This window comes from Seriola dumerili, unplaced genomic scaffold (assembly GCF_002260705.1).
Source record: "Seriola dumerili isolate Sdu_G_001 unplaced genomic scaffold, Sdu_1.0 BDQW01000191.1, whole genome shotgun sequence".
NCBI classification, from domain to species: domain Eukaryota; kingdom Metazoa; phylum Chordata; class Actinopteri; order Carangiformes; family Carangidae; genus Seriola; species Seriola dumerili.
Window position 1 is genome coordinate 1,355,761 of NW_019174446.1, and position 14,212 is coordinate 1,369,972.

Consider the following 14,212-nt stretch of genomic DNA (forward strand, 5'->3'; position numbering starts at 1 on the left):
TCGTTTTCTTTAAGCAGCAACAAAATTACCCACAGGAATTTATCATTTATTAGAGATAACAACAAATATTCATGAGGCTTAACAGCAATATATACAGAGCAACATTCTCCTGTGATAATAAAGGTTACATTCAAACAGATGGAGTGGATTGGGTCACCACTTGGGCCAGACCTTGTAAATGTGATTATGACTGAACTGGAACAGACTACCGTATTGTCTTGACAGAGAGGAGTAATAAGCATCAATGCCCATTTCGTTAATGATGCATTTGTTTTTACCAGAATATCAGACTTTCACAGGAATATGAACAGTTTAAATAATGATATATGATTTAATTAATTTACATTACTTTCCTGGACCTCACCTTCAATTATAATAAAAAGATTCAGTTCACACAAAATCTCTCATATCAAATGTCTTGTGCCAAATAACTGTGGTCTTAATCATTAAAATCAAGGACTTGGTCTTGTTGTGAGGTTAAGCTGTGAGATGGATCGCCACAAAAGATAATAGAAAAAAATCATGAGAAAACTGTAAAAGTCCAGAAACACGGTGATGGATTGAAATATGGATCCATCCTGAAAAAACCTTTGCCATCAAACAGGTCAAGTTTGTGTCAATATTCTTATTTCATATCCACTAAAGACTCTACACCTAAAGTTAAAGGTTCTGTTTTATCACTTCAGATTTCCTGGCAGTAATGTTGAGAAATTAACATTACATTAAAGAATAATTCCACATTTTGGGAAACAACTTTTGACTGACAGTTAGATGAGAAAAACAATATCATTTCCATATGTACATATTAAATATAAGGCTACAGCCAGCAGCCAGTTAGCTTAGCTTAGCACAAAGTCCGGAAACTATAGGTGAAACAGCTCGCTAGTGTGAACATAACATTTTGTTTCGGAGGGTTATTCCTTTTTACACTTACACACAGTTTTTGTGCAGATTTGTGCAATATATCAACGTATTATGTGTTGGCTAACTGGTTGCTTGTTGTGGCCTTAAAGTAGCAAGAAAAAGCAGCTACTTGAAGAGCTGGTTTGAGGTTATTGGTGCCAGTTATTAAAACCAAGTGTTCCCTTACTTTTTTCACTATACCTGTTAGTGATTAAAGGCTGTGTTCAATAAAGACACAAAATGATTATAATTGCTTGTATGTTATTAGCTTAAGCACATTGTGTTTGTTTATACTTGTGACTTAGATGAAGATCAGTTCACATCTTATCACCAATTAATGGAGAAAACCAGGTGACACCAAAGGGTTCACATACTCTCTCTTGCCACTGTATATGTCATGAGAGTGGCATCAATTCACTCATGTATCTCTGAGTGAAGACGCAAGAGCACCCAACAATGCTGTGAAGGAAAATTCAACATTCCAGTAAACAGTGGTACTTGTCAAAGAGGCATATCGGTGGATCGGTTGGATACACTATGTCTAACAGGAGGTACAAATCTATATTGTAGCGTCAGAGCATGTGAGGCTGTTTCTATATCTGATATTTTAAAGCCTAATTATTACAAAAAATAATGTGATTTCTTATCACACCTGTACAAAAATATCTGTGTGTTGGGTTATCATTTCTCATCCTTCTCTTTGTCCTTTTGTTTAGATACAAAAAGAGACAGCAGTTAATAGGACTTTTTTTCTGATTATCCCAGAAGAATCCAATTACAGCACTATTTGGAGATCAGTGAGATTACAGTGTATCTAAGAAAAAACAATCAGAGCCTATCTGATTTTTTAGCTTTAGCAGGAGACACGTAATGAAGTCTCTTATTTCTCCTCTTTCTCCCCCATCTCGCTTCCTTCTTTTATCTCTTCACCTCCATCTTTTGCTCTCCTTTCCTGTCTTATTTTGTGTTTCCATTTCTCTTTGTCCTTTTTTTTTCACTTTTGCATTTGATATTTTTTGTCTTTTTTCTCTCACTTGCTTTCCCTCCTTTTCTCCTGTTTCTCCTCTAATTTCTCCTCCCTCTCTCCCTTTTTTCCCTCATACTTTCTCTGCCAACCGCACCTTGACACACACCACATACACCCCTCTTCCTCTCCCCTTCATCATTCTTACCACATAGTATTGCCACTAGGGGATTACCGTGGCAGGCCTGAAGGTGGTGCACGTACACAGAGAGCTGAGCGAGGCAGAGTGGGTGTTTTTCATCTCAGAAATGAAAATATCATAGGAGACCCGGTGGGTGGTGATGACCTTTGGAGAGCGCTGCATTTTTTTGCCTTGCTTGCTCGCTCTTTTGTAAAATGCCCGGCCACCCGTCTCACCCAGCCCCTTCCTCCGCCCCTGGGCGACGTGGCTCCGCAACTGCACCGCACGGAGAGCTTGTAGATCCATACTCTGAGTAAATAATTTATCACTGACTGAAAAGGGGAACAGGAAGGAGAGCGATGCTGTGCAAAGAGGGTTGATGATAGAAAGGGGAGAGAGTACACTACTATAAATCACTATAGAAATATAGGGATAGGTGTGATGAACCTCAATAAAGTCAATATAATCTCACAATAGAGAATTTTCAGCCTTATATGAATATCAGGACCATGTAATGCTAAATTTCTATCATTAAAAATTGATAACCAAAGATAACAAACCCATTCTGTCTCCCTTTACCTTTCTCTGTCCTCTGTTTATCCAAATGCTAAAAGTCAAATGTTTCCCATCAGTGCCACAGCAGCAGCAGCTCGAGGTGCATATCATGTCACTCCTGACTATCACATCAGTCCTGACTGCTGGTCCATCAGCGGTGAACAGATGAATGCATTATTGGCACCATTATGTTGAAATGTCAGTGTGTCTCTGTGCTATACAAAGGGAAGCATCACACAGCACGTCCTGTCAGCTTTCCTGCAGGTAATGAATTGTCTCTACAGTTCAGATTGTCACCATGATGGCACCGAATATTGACTGAACCATGAATTTTCCGTAGATAATGTGTTTATCTGTGTCTCTATCACTTCTCTGGGACTGTGCCATTTGCACACAGCAGAGTCTTCCTCCACGTTCCTCTGCTTTGATTTGTTGTGATGGATTAAAACCTAAAGAGCTATAATAGTTTTAGAATAAACATTACATAATTTGAAAGAAAAGCACAAACTGACTGATGTGTTGCTGTTGGAGTGAATCTTTGTCAAACACTCAACATATCAAATCAGATTTATCTTTATTATCCAAATGAAGTCATTCATTTGGTCAAGGCTGCGAAGAAAACCGTAAAACAACAGAGACAAGATACATGAGTAACCTGAAGGTGTTGTGTCCAGTGTGGTCGTCCTCCCTGCCTCAATATATATTTTTCTTATAGATTCCAATGTGATGACATCAGAATATGAAAAAGATAAAAAAAAATAGATATAAATAGATATTAAACAATAAGATATACAAAACATCAAATAAATAAACTTTTATTGTTCAGTCGGTCATCCCACAAACCAGGGCTAAAGCAATTATTACCTGTATTGTTTAATCTGCTCTTTATTTCCTGGATTAATTGATTAATATTTTAGTCAATTAAATGTCAGAAAACAGTTTAAAATGCTAATAACAACTTCCCAAAACCCATATTCAAATTGTTTTGTTTTGTCTGACCAACAGTCAAATGTCCAAAAGTCTTCACTTTAGACGACTGGGAACAGGGGGCTGGTAAATGTTTAGCATTTTGTTTTAGCATGTTGCTAATTAATTGTCTGTCTATCAACTAATCAACTAATCTAATCTATAATCTCATCAATGGATTGTTTCATCTCAAAACAAACTATAACCAAGCTTTCATTTACTAAATTTGTACACGATTCATTCTTTCATTCAAAAGTATATCTCATCAAACCGTGCTCATTTTATTCTAACATTCTTTTTTTTTTAAGTCTTACCTTTTCTGTTACTCAAACCATTCCCTTTATATAATTAATTGATATTGATAATGGTAATAAATCATCAGTCCGCCAGTCTTTTCAATCCAATCTGCCGTAATGCTGTTAGATGCAATCTGTTTGTTCCCAGGTGACCTGTGAAGATTGATCGCAGCATTGATGCCTGGTTCTTCTTCTGCTGATCAATGTGTTGTAATGTTGAACAGTCAGTGAGAAAGGTCAGAGGTGGAGGATCGCTGTCAATGAGAACTGACAGAGATGAAAAACATCTTCTCTTCTCTTCTCTTCTGTATCTCTTTTAAATTTTAGTTTTATTTAACTTGTCTCTTTTTCTTTTAAATTTATTTTCCATTTTTCATAAAAGACAAAGAATCAAAGTGCCCCGCTGAAACAAACCCAACATGAAAAATGAACACATTATTACAGCAGTGACTCAAAACATTTCACTCAACTCAAAAAGGCAGGAATCTTTAGAATTACAGACTTTTACTTCATGTCCACAGACTCTGACTCCCTTCATGACTGCACAGTAAAACATATTGTGTGATGCCGAGCTTCATCCCTGGGTAGTTATCTTCCATTACTATGTAATGATATTCATGAGCTGGGCCCAGCATACAGCTGTGTGAGTGTTGTATGTGTTTCATGCTATAGATCCAGCCAGCGTCTCCTCAGGGGTATTTGGCTGAGGCCTAATGACCGAGGCCGAGCTAATCCCCCGGAGGAACACACACTCCACTCTCCTTTGTAGGGGGAAAAGGCTCTGATGAGGCCTTTGAAGGAATGCCACACTGGTGTCTCACTGTATGTTGCCTTTGGCTCACCTTTATCCCACACACACACACACACACACACACCTACACACACGGCCTGCCCTGCAGACATACGCATATATAGAAATGCACACAAATATGGGGGTGAAAATCTCTCTGTCCCTCTCTCTGTATTTGCATCTACACACACTCACAGATAAACACACGCACAAACACAGTGGGGCCCTCACAGTAGGGGCCGCAGTAATAGGCACCCTGCCATCTGGAGACCCTGTCCAGGGGGCTGTAAACAATAGAGTGCACTCAATATGGCAGATCATCAGTGTACATGAATATGTGTGTGTGTATGTGTGTGTGTGTGGTTAATATAACAGGGGACATCATCGGATATTCCCCACCTAAACCAATGTTTCTTCACCCCCTGCATCCACCCTGAGGCTGTTAGGTGCTGCTGCTCTTAATGGGACGATAGGCACATACATTCTGAATAATGTAAAAACTCATTTATTCAATACTGAAAAGCTGGAAAATGTGTTTGTGTGTGTGTGTGTGTGTGTGTGTGTGTGTGTGTGTGTGTGTGTGTGTGTGTGTGTGTGTGTGTGTGTGTGTGTGACCATGTGCTTGTCTTTCTGTGTGAATGTACAATATGTGCTGATGACGAAGTTCTTTACCTTTTCCACTTTTTAAATTTAGACTGGAGCATCTTTTAATTCCTGCCTTTGTTTATTTTTACTGTCTTTGTTTCTCATTGTTTTTAATATGGATTCACATCAGAGTGCTGCATTTGCTACCATGGTAGCCACTAATTATAACAAAGGAAGCCTATTGCAGTAGAGCAATATAGAAGAGACTTAATCAGTTCTACATGGAAAAACAACAGCATCTCTGCTACTGTTTAATATGGATATTTTGACAGTTTTCTGTGATTGAAAATGTCATATTTTCATATTTTCCAGAATACATAAACACAGTATTTCACATGCTTATTTTCTTATTAAACCTTATGTTCAATTTTCCAAATTATACATTCAACTGTACAATCCCATGGTCACGCCTGTTATCTGCCAGGCCTCGACATTGTCCCACATATTCAAAAACAGCAGCGTCTCTTTGTAACATCAGAATCAAAGCAGGATCTTTCAGTGATTTTTCTTTAAGGCGCTGAATACTAATAACCATTTATACTTTGTCCCTGTTCCATATATGAAAAATAATTGTCATAACCAAATCCCCCCTTCCCTCGAGCCTTTTATGAAAATCAGATCTGGAGAGCGCCTAATTAGGCGTGATTCACGGTAAAGGAAGAGGAAAGAGAGGAATGTGAATAAATTGAGAGCAGGAGGAGGAGAGAAAGGAGCGACAGACTGGTGATTAATGTGAAGGCTGTGATGCACGTCAATGGGGAGACAAATGAAAGGATGGGGAGAGGCTTTCTTTGAAAAGGGAGAGAGGACACAATATAGTCAAATTTGAGCCCATAAAATACAGCTAAACCCATATGCACCGTTATCACTTAGATTAAGAAACTGTAATATTTGCTATTGTGCATTTCTTTTTCATTTGATATGAGTTATATTATCTTAAGTATTTGAGTAGATTATTTGGGGAATCTTCTTCATCTTTTTGGCTTGTGACCTATTGTCACTGCTTGAATACAGTATGTCAATGCATTATAGTCTGGTCAACCAAAGCGCATTTCTTTTTATGTTTCATTTTTAGAAGCCTGGAAATGTGACATTTCCCAGTAATTGTGAGATATAAAAGCAACAACTAGTGGAGCATTAAATAATTCTGATTTTGATAAACATAAATCTTTTTTCTTCTTTTATTATCTTGTTATCTGTTTCATGAAAACCCACGTTTATCTAAGGTTGGGAGCCACTTTTCTAAACCACGGGATGAAGATTTGCAAATCACATCCTGTGTGTGAGGGCACAGATTCTGGGACTGGCTTTTTCTTGCCCCGTCTGAACCCCGTTGAATCCGAGTCATCCAGTAACCAAGCTGCCGTATCAACTGAGGGGAACAACTGGCTGACTGGCTATAGCTTGCTGGCTGGCTGCAGCTCCTTCAGTAATCAGCAGCCCTGCTCTGGTCTGGCTGCAGCACTAATTGATGGAAGATATGCAGGAGTCCTTTCCCCCCACCCGCTAATGGGAGTCTCTCTCTGTCTGTGTCTGATTCGCCTCATTATAAAGCACAGAGTGTGGGAAGGTCAAGGAAAATGTTCACATTTCACACAGGTACCTGAACTCTTCAATAGCCTTAAAATGGAAAACAGAAGCTTCTAATGTAATTAGAGTTTTTAAACCATTTTAGGGCAGAAATGTTCTGGTGAAAATGACAGTTACACAGATCATCATCTTATTTCTGTTTGCATGTATTTTCAGTGTTATTTTTGGAGCCCAGTGAAAATGAAGCAAGAACATAAAGAAGGAGTGAGATAGATGAAAAAGATATTTGTCAAGATTTGTCTAAGCATTTAGTGTAGGCAATAAATACACGTTTAATAAATTCATAACACGCTTCGATGTAGTTGTAAGCTGATATATGTGTTTATTAATGTAAAGTGAAGGTAGGTGTATAAACATAAGAATTACAGTTGTAATAAAATATGCCTTCATATGATAAGTCATATCTGTTGATGATTCTAGAAACTGGTGATTAATAATTCTTATAACTGCTTATAACTACATTATATTGTATTATAAACCATTTATTAAGTGGTTATTGTGCTAATAAATGCTAGTGTCTACAGATTTTCTAGATGAAAATTTTAGAATGAACTGAGTGTGTTTTTCAGCTGAGTGTTGTGTTTATTAAGTTAAATTGTACTGTGACGTGAGGGTTTGATATGTGCTGCTTTGGATCACTTAAAACAAACAGCTGGATGGAGACGGATTCACTTTTCAAGCAGCAGTTTTTACTTCTCTCCACATTTCGTCCGCTTCCCAACAACGACACTTCCTGTTCCTAAGTCACATGTCGCTAAACTAACCAATCAGAGATTTAAACTTGTAAATATGCAAATAAATATAAATAAATGCAATACACATTTACACGGTAATTATTAACTAAAATATATAAATGAATTAACAACTAAACCTAGAAGGTTGTGTCCTTGAATGTCCAGATCACATGGTCATAAACTGTATTAGATCTTTGTCGACATCCCTTTATTTGAAACAAATAACTCACTGCAACCTTTGCCATCTTCAGTTCACTGGGCTCACATTCGCTCCTGCTCGCCCAGCTTACCCACAATGCCTCTGTTTTCTCTGCTCAGCAGCAGACTTCGGCTACGTGCGTTTGTTAGCGGTGACGCTCCTCTGCTGTCCGCTCCAGGGAGTGATAAGTGTTCCTTTTCTAGGTCACTGGTTATGCGATGCGCCGAGCCACTGGGAGCCACACGTATTCCTGTTCTCCCTCCGCAGGAGAAACCAGCCACATCTCCAATTAATCCGCCCTCCACACGCTACACCCATCCGCCATCGGATCTGGAGCAGTCATCTTGAATTCAGACGTCTTCCCTCACACTCTGTACCCAGAGTCCCTGAAGATGCCGGGGAGAGACAAGGAAAGATTGTTTCCTGATTGCCGGCAAGAGGAAAAGGGGGAAGGTTTTTGAAATATTTAACAGGGAAGCGGTCTCGCTGGAACGAGGAGGTTTTGTTTTGTTTTATATTTGATGTTGGTAAACTTCGGAGGTACACAGGTCTTCCATTTAAATCACAGAGATGTCACAGTCAATCAGAATTCACCATGACTCCGCGCATGACTTTTTCAAGGCTGTTACAACTTGGGAAAGACGGGGGAATGTTTACATGGCATCTGTTCACGAGGGAGAGGACTAATTTATGCAGGAAATTACTATTTAATTCAAAAAGATCAGAGCTTCGAACTTTTAAAATATGTAGATTAAGACTTAGATTGTGTCCAAGAGCACAGGGCTCATATAGGCTGCTAGAGTTCTACTTACGGTTAAAGGACAAATCTATGGACGCAAATTAGGGTCAGTAACATTCTGATCTTGTAAAGTGATGTTCAGTCTGCAGCTGTAAATGAAACTTTGTAAACCTGTAAAATAAATTACAAATGATTTATATTTGTTAAAGAAAAAGAAAATCTGTGAACATGTGGTGAGGTTACACAAGTTAACATTTAGGTAATGTATTTTTTGTCAAACTACTGATTTTGTTTTTAGCAGCTTGTTATATGAAAGAAAATTGATTATAGCAGCTTTAAACATTATTTTACTCAGGCTGATAAAGGTGTAGCAGGGCTGTAGACAGGAGTTTAAAGATACTGAGATATTGACTCTGAGGCCCTCCACTACCTTTCCCACCCCACAATTGTAGAATGAATTCCCCCTCAGGTTCCTAAAACCCCCAAATTCTCCCATGACCCCATCGTCCTCTGGTAGCTGTGGTCCTGGTGTAATGTATGTAAAGTAAACATTTAAAAACAAAGGAAAATATCCCTTTGTCCTTAAAGTGATCTGATTTGCAGCCTCACATACAGCTTACACTTCAAAAAGACAATGTCTGAGCGACCGAGTCATCTATCCGTAACCATAGCGATGGCTGTTTCCTACTGAAGGTGGAGAGAGTGCGGGGCAGACTGTAACTGTTTATCTACACCCTCCTCCTTGATGTGGAGGGTCCTACCACCTGTGAGGTACGGTGGCCCTGAGAGCTCAACGCACTGCAACTGAAGAAAACACAATTTGGCAACACATGCGCTGCAAATTCACACAACACAACGCGAGCGTTTCCAACAACGCAAGTGTTTCCAGGGGACACTAAAAAGTGATGAACCTGGCTGGGACTTGTTCAATGTTCAATAGTGACTTTTGAAGTTAAAAGCACTGAATAATGAGTGTGTCCCAGCAGGTTCATCACTTGTTTCTTTTTAAGTTATTTTTTTATCTTAGTTCTGATAGAGAAAGTGAGAGAGAGAGAGAGAGAGAGAGAGAGAGAGAGAGAGAGAGAGGGGATGATATGGAGCAAAGGGCCTCAGACTCGAATGGTACCCTATGTCTGAGAGTTCAGGTCTGTTTTCTGGGGCGTCATTGATCATCTGTGTGCGCACGTCTTATCTGGAGGTGTTCCTGTTTTGTCGTGACTTCAGCTCCATTGCAATGAGTGCAGAAACAGCCCTGTTGACACAGCGAGGCCCCGGGAAAGTTGTGAAACAAGAATGTCGACGGCTCCGTTGTTGCATCACAGAGTTGAGTCTATTCTCAGTTCACCTCAGCTAACTCGCAGGAACAGATGTCTCTCCTACACACCGCTTGGAGTGGACCTTTTTTTTTTCTTCTTTTTTTTTTCAAGTCACCTAATTGTTATTCATTTTGGAAAAGCTTCAGATGTTTGCTCAGCTTCAATTCATTCAAACTATTAATACGTCTCCTCAACAGTGTTTGACAAAGCCTCAGGACTTTCTGCTCTGTGGCTACATTTCTCCTTTGAACTCACGCAGCATTAAACCACTGTGTGCAGACCTGATGAGTAGACCTGTGTTTTACAGCCACACAGGACTAACACATTCATGAATGCTGCAGATATCCTCTCTGCAATACACGTAGCTGTTGTTAATACAGCACAGGGAAGTGCAGGGAACAAAACAAAACAAAACAAACAAAAAACTAGATGGGACTGGGCCATGACGGCGCCGAACACGTCCATAAAGGAGGAATAGAAGCAGGACGCCGCATCACAAGCTGAATGGACTGAAATTGAGAACAGTCTCGCATTTATAAAACCATGTATAACGCTAATATAACATGCCTGTATGTTTGCGCTTGATAGTCTTTGTATGTGTGTGAGGCAGTGAATACATGGGAGCATTTTAACGGTTGGGTGTGTGTGTTTTTGTGCTGTGTGGGGAGGTTGCATGCCCAGTTTCTGTCTTGTTTTGAGGCCATTGATAATTCCCCCATTTACTAACTGGAAAATAGCTAATTAAAATCCACTTCAACTAACAGGCTGTCTGGGACAACGCTAATGTCGGTGTGTGCTAATGCCTGCTTGCCATTTCTGCTCCTGTACACCATAATCAGTGACTGTTACCCACCTCCCCGCACTGCACATAATGATTCAGATGCAGGAATAACTGCACTATAACTACGTACAGTAATAGGCAGTCAATTGTCACTATATTTCATCATGCTATTGCCTGTTATTTCTGCCGCTCTCCACCATAATCGCCGAGTTACTTAGTGTTTAGATAGGAACTGTGTTTCAATGGTTGTGTAAGGAGAGCAAAGGCATAATACAACACCTGTAGTATTGTTTCTTTTAGTCTTTGTTCTAATGATTCCCTGCTGTTTCTGTGCTAATGTTCTCACAGAGTGTGCCGGCGATGTGACGTCTGCTGACAGAAAAGCTGCTCTATACTCGGCATTTCAAAACCGTCTGATCAACCCCCGTAGCTCCTCACATATAATTATATTAATATAGTTAAAACAGTGAGGCTGCAATCATGATGAATGTGATTTGTTTGAAATAAAAGACTTTTCTTATTCCATGTAACCATAAAATGTAAGGGAGAAACAGAGACTGTCCTCCATGCAAGCAGCCGATTATTTCCCATAGTTATGTTTAGTTGTTAGGTAACCTCTGGCAGTCGTAATAATTATGCCTTTTTATATGTCTGAAAACAAGTGTGGAACAGATCTTTAAATGAATAATTATGGCCATGGACAGGATTTTAGAAATTCCCAAACTGTGTTGGGATAAATCTGCTGGGTCCCAAGATCAAAGAGATGAGGAAGTAAATCACGTATTTCTGTCATGCAAAAATTTTGTGAAAGTTTTGTTAAATACAACATATTTTTACATTTTGATGACTGGAGGAAAAATCGCTTTTTAATTGAAACTGCTCACAATTCCTGTCAGACTGTGCCAAAACATAAGAGCAGGGATCACACGTAGATAGTGCTTCATGTTAAAGGGAATCATCCACTTCTATAGAAGTTGGAGGATTCATGAGAATCAGATTAAAAACTAATGGTCAAAACTGAAGCAGCAGAGGCCGAGAACTCTTCCCCGAAAACACTTGAGCCTACAAATCCCATCAGGCAAATCAGTAGCTTCTTTCATGAGACCCTTCTTTCCTGGTAAATGCTAATTTTAAACTCCACACTTCCAGTTAGTAGCCACTCACACTCCCCATTATAAATGTCTAACGCCCAAGTCAAAATACCCTCTCATGACATCAGCAGGGGGCTTTTCTCAGACATTAGGAAGCTTCTCCAGACCTAAAGGAGACATTACAGAATTATTTTCAACGGCTGAGGAGACAGGAGAGCAGCAGAAACTCCCACCCACCCCTCACACACCAAAAAGAACATCTAAATATTTTTCATTTGCAGTTTTCCTATTTCATTTATTAAGTTAACTGTTGAATCCTGTTTAAATGCTGTTTTCAAGTCAATGAAATTCTGGGGGAGAAATACTGGATCACCTTTATCAATGTAGTTATTTTGTTTGCTTCAAGATGGTAAAGATTTTACTATTATTTTTTATTATTTTGAATAAAAAAAAATACAGACTATGTGTATGTTTTCTTTTTAAATTGTAGAATGTAAACTCCTCCCTTCATATTTATGTTCCATGTCGTGATAATCACAGTCTCCGAGGTTTTTATGGATGAAAGCTCAGCAGGAAAATGCTTTCTTCTTGATTATTTATATCTTATTTGTTGGATACAATTATTCAACGGTAGATGCTGATATATTCTCCATTTATTCTACGGAATGAGGGAATTAATTGTCAACTTGTTGTTATCATATCACGTGTGTATTGAAGGTGAAAATTTCCCATATAGACAACACAGTATAACTGTGAACCTCTTACCAAGTGAAACATATGGTATCTCACTAATTTCCTTAAGGGAATATTTTAGGTAGCACCTCCGCACAATCAAGCTGAATTCCAGTTTGATGTATCTCAACAAATTGAAAATCCTCATTAAAAAATCCTACATACACGAATGCAACCGCTAGGAGAATAGGTAATTTGTTTGAAAAGTCAGGTATTGTTTTCTGGCGTTTCCCTGTTATCACGGCTCGGCCCCCAGAGGCTGTGAGAGGAAATGCACAGAGCCCACTCTGCTTTTGTTAATTAAAGCTGTCAATCAGGAACGAGACGAGTTCTTTTTTCTTCTTCTTTTCCCTCTCTGGATCCGTTTGTGTCACTCTGATCAAAGCCGTGATGAAAAGAGACGCCCATTTCTTAGAATAAACAACAGAATTTTTCATGTCTGTTTAATGCAAACTTTTGGTGTGTTCAAAGTTTGTTTTTTTTTTTTCTTTTTTCTTTGCACTATTGTTTCTTCATCTTTTATTCATCTCTTTTCTCTCAGTGGGTTCAGCCACCAGCAAAAACATTTGGGTTCATTACACAGTACTAGCACAAAGGAATGTTGTTTTCTTTACTCTGAAAGACTAGAGACGGAGAGTGATTCATGAGGCGATACAACCCTCTGCAAAAATCACCTTGAATCTAAATGTGCATTTAAATAAAACAATGCTGATAAAAAAAAAATTTTAAAAAAAGAGACATAAGCGTCATCCAGTTCAGGGCATGGTAGATTTACAGAATTATTACTATTATAAAATGATTAAATTATATGATTCCACCTCAGATGTTTGTTTCTGAGTGTTACTCTTCTCTCTCTATTGTTCAGCAAATTCTCTTTTCAGCTGAAGTGCAAGAGGAGGAGGAGGAGGTGTAAAACTGAAAGCAGAGCAAAGCGCTCAGTGTTAAATTTATCAGCACATTCAAATGCAATTTAAAAAATGCAAGATATATAGCTAAAATATGTCAACAGTGCAGGGCTGAGCTGTGGAGAGAGGAGAGCACAAGCATGAGTACTGAGAGCTGAGCAAATGTTAGAGCAGGCAAAGAGAGAAAACACAGCAAGATTTAGAAAAGTGTGAATTTAACACCAGAGAGAAGAGAAAAAAGCTTTTAGGTGAGCGTATACGCTTTCATGTACCTGAGTAGATGTGTTAAAAATATACGTACGCATCATGTTTAGTGGGTTGGAATAAACAACACGTGTGCAGATTCTTTTGGATTTACATGTACAGATTTAATTTTATGTGTTTTTATGCATGTGTGTATTCACATTGAGCCACTTCACTGGGTGTATTTGTGCAGACACCATGAATTTATGAATGCATGCAAACAACCCTGCCTCCTAAAAATGATGCGCATCTAAAACTAAACTAGTTTTCCTAATTACATTGTGGTGGCAGGGAAACTGATAGCTGGATAATGTTCAGTGACAACGCAAGAGCTGCATTTACTAACGGCAGTGAAGGCATCAGGAGGGGCTTCGGGTGGACGGCAGGTGTACAAAGTGAATGGGTGTCACAGCAGAAACTAAGGTTCCTATCCATATTCCTGTCTGTGGTTGGGTTTAGGCAACAGATGCATTTTGGGTAAGGTCAGGGAAAGATCATAGTTTTGTTTAAATCGGCCTAAACATAAAAAGTTGAATAACGCCAGCGTCACTACGAGTGGATATTATAGTAGAAAACAAATGT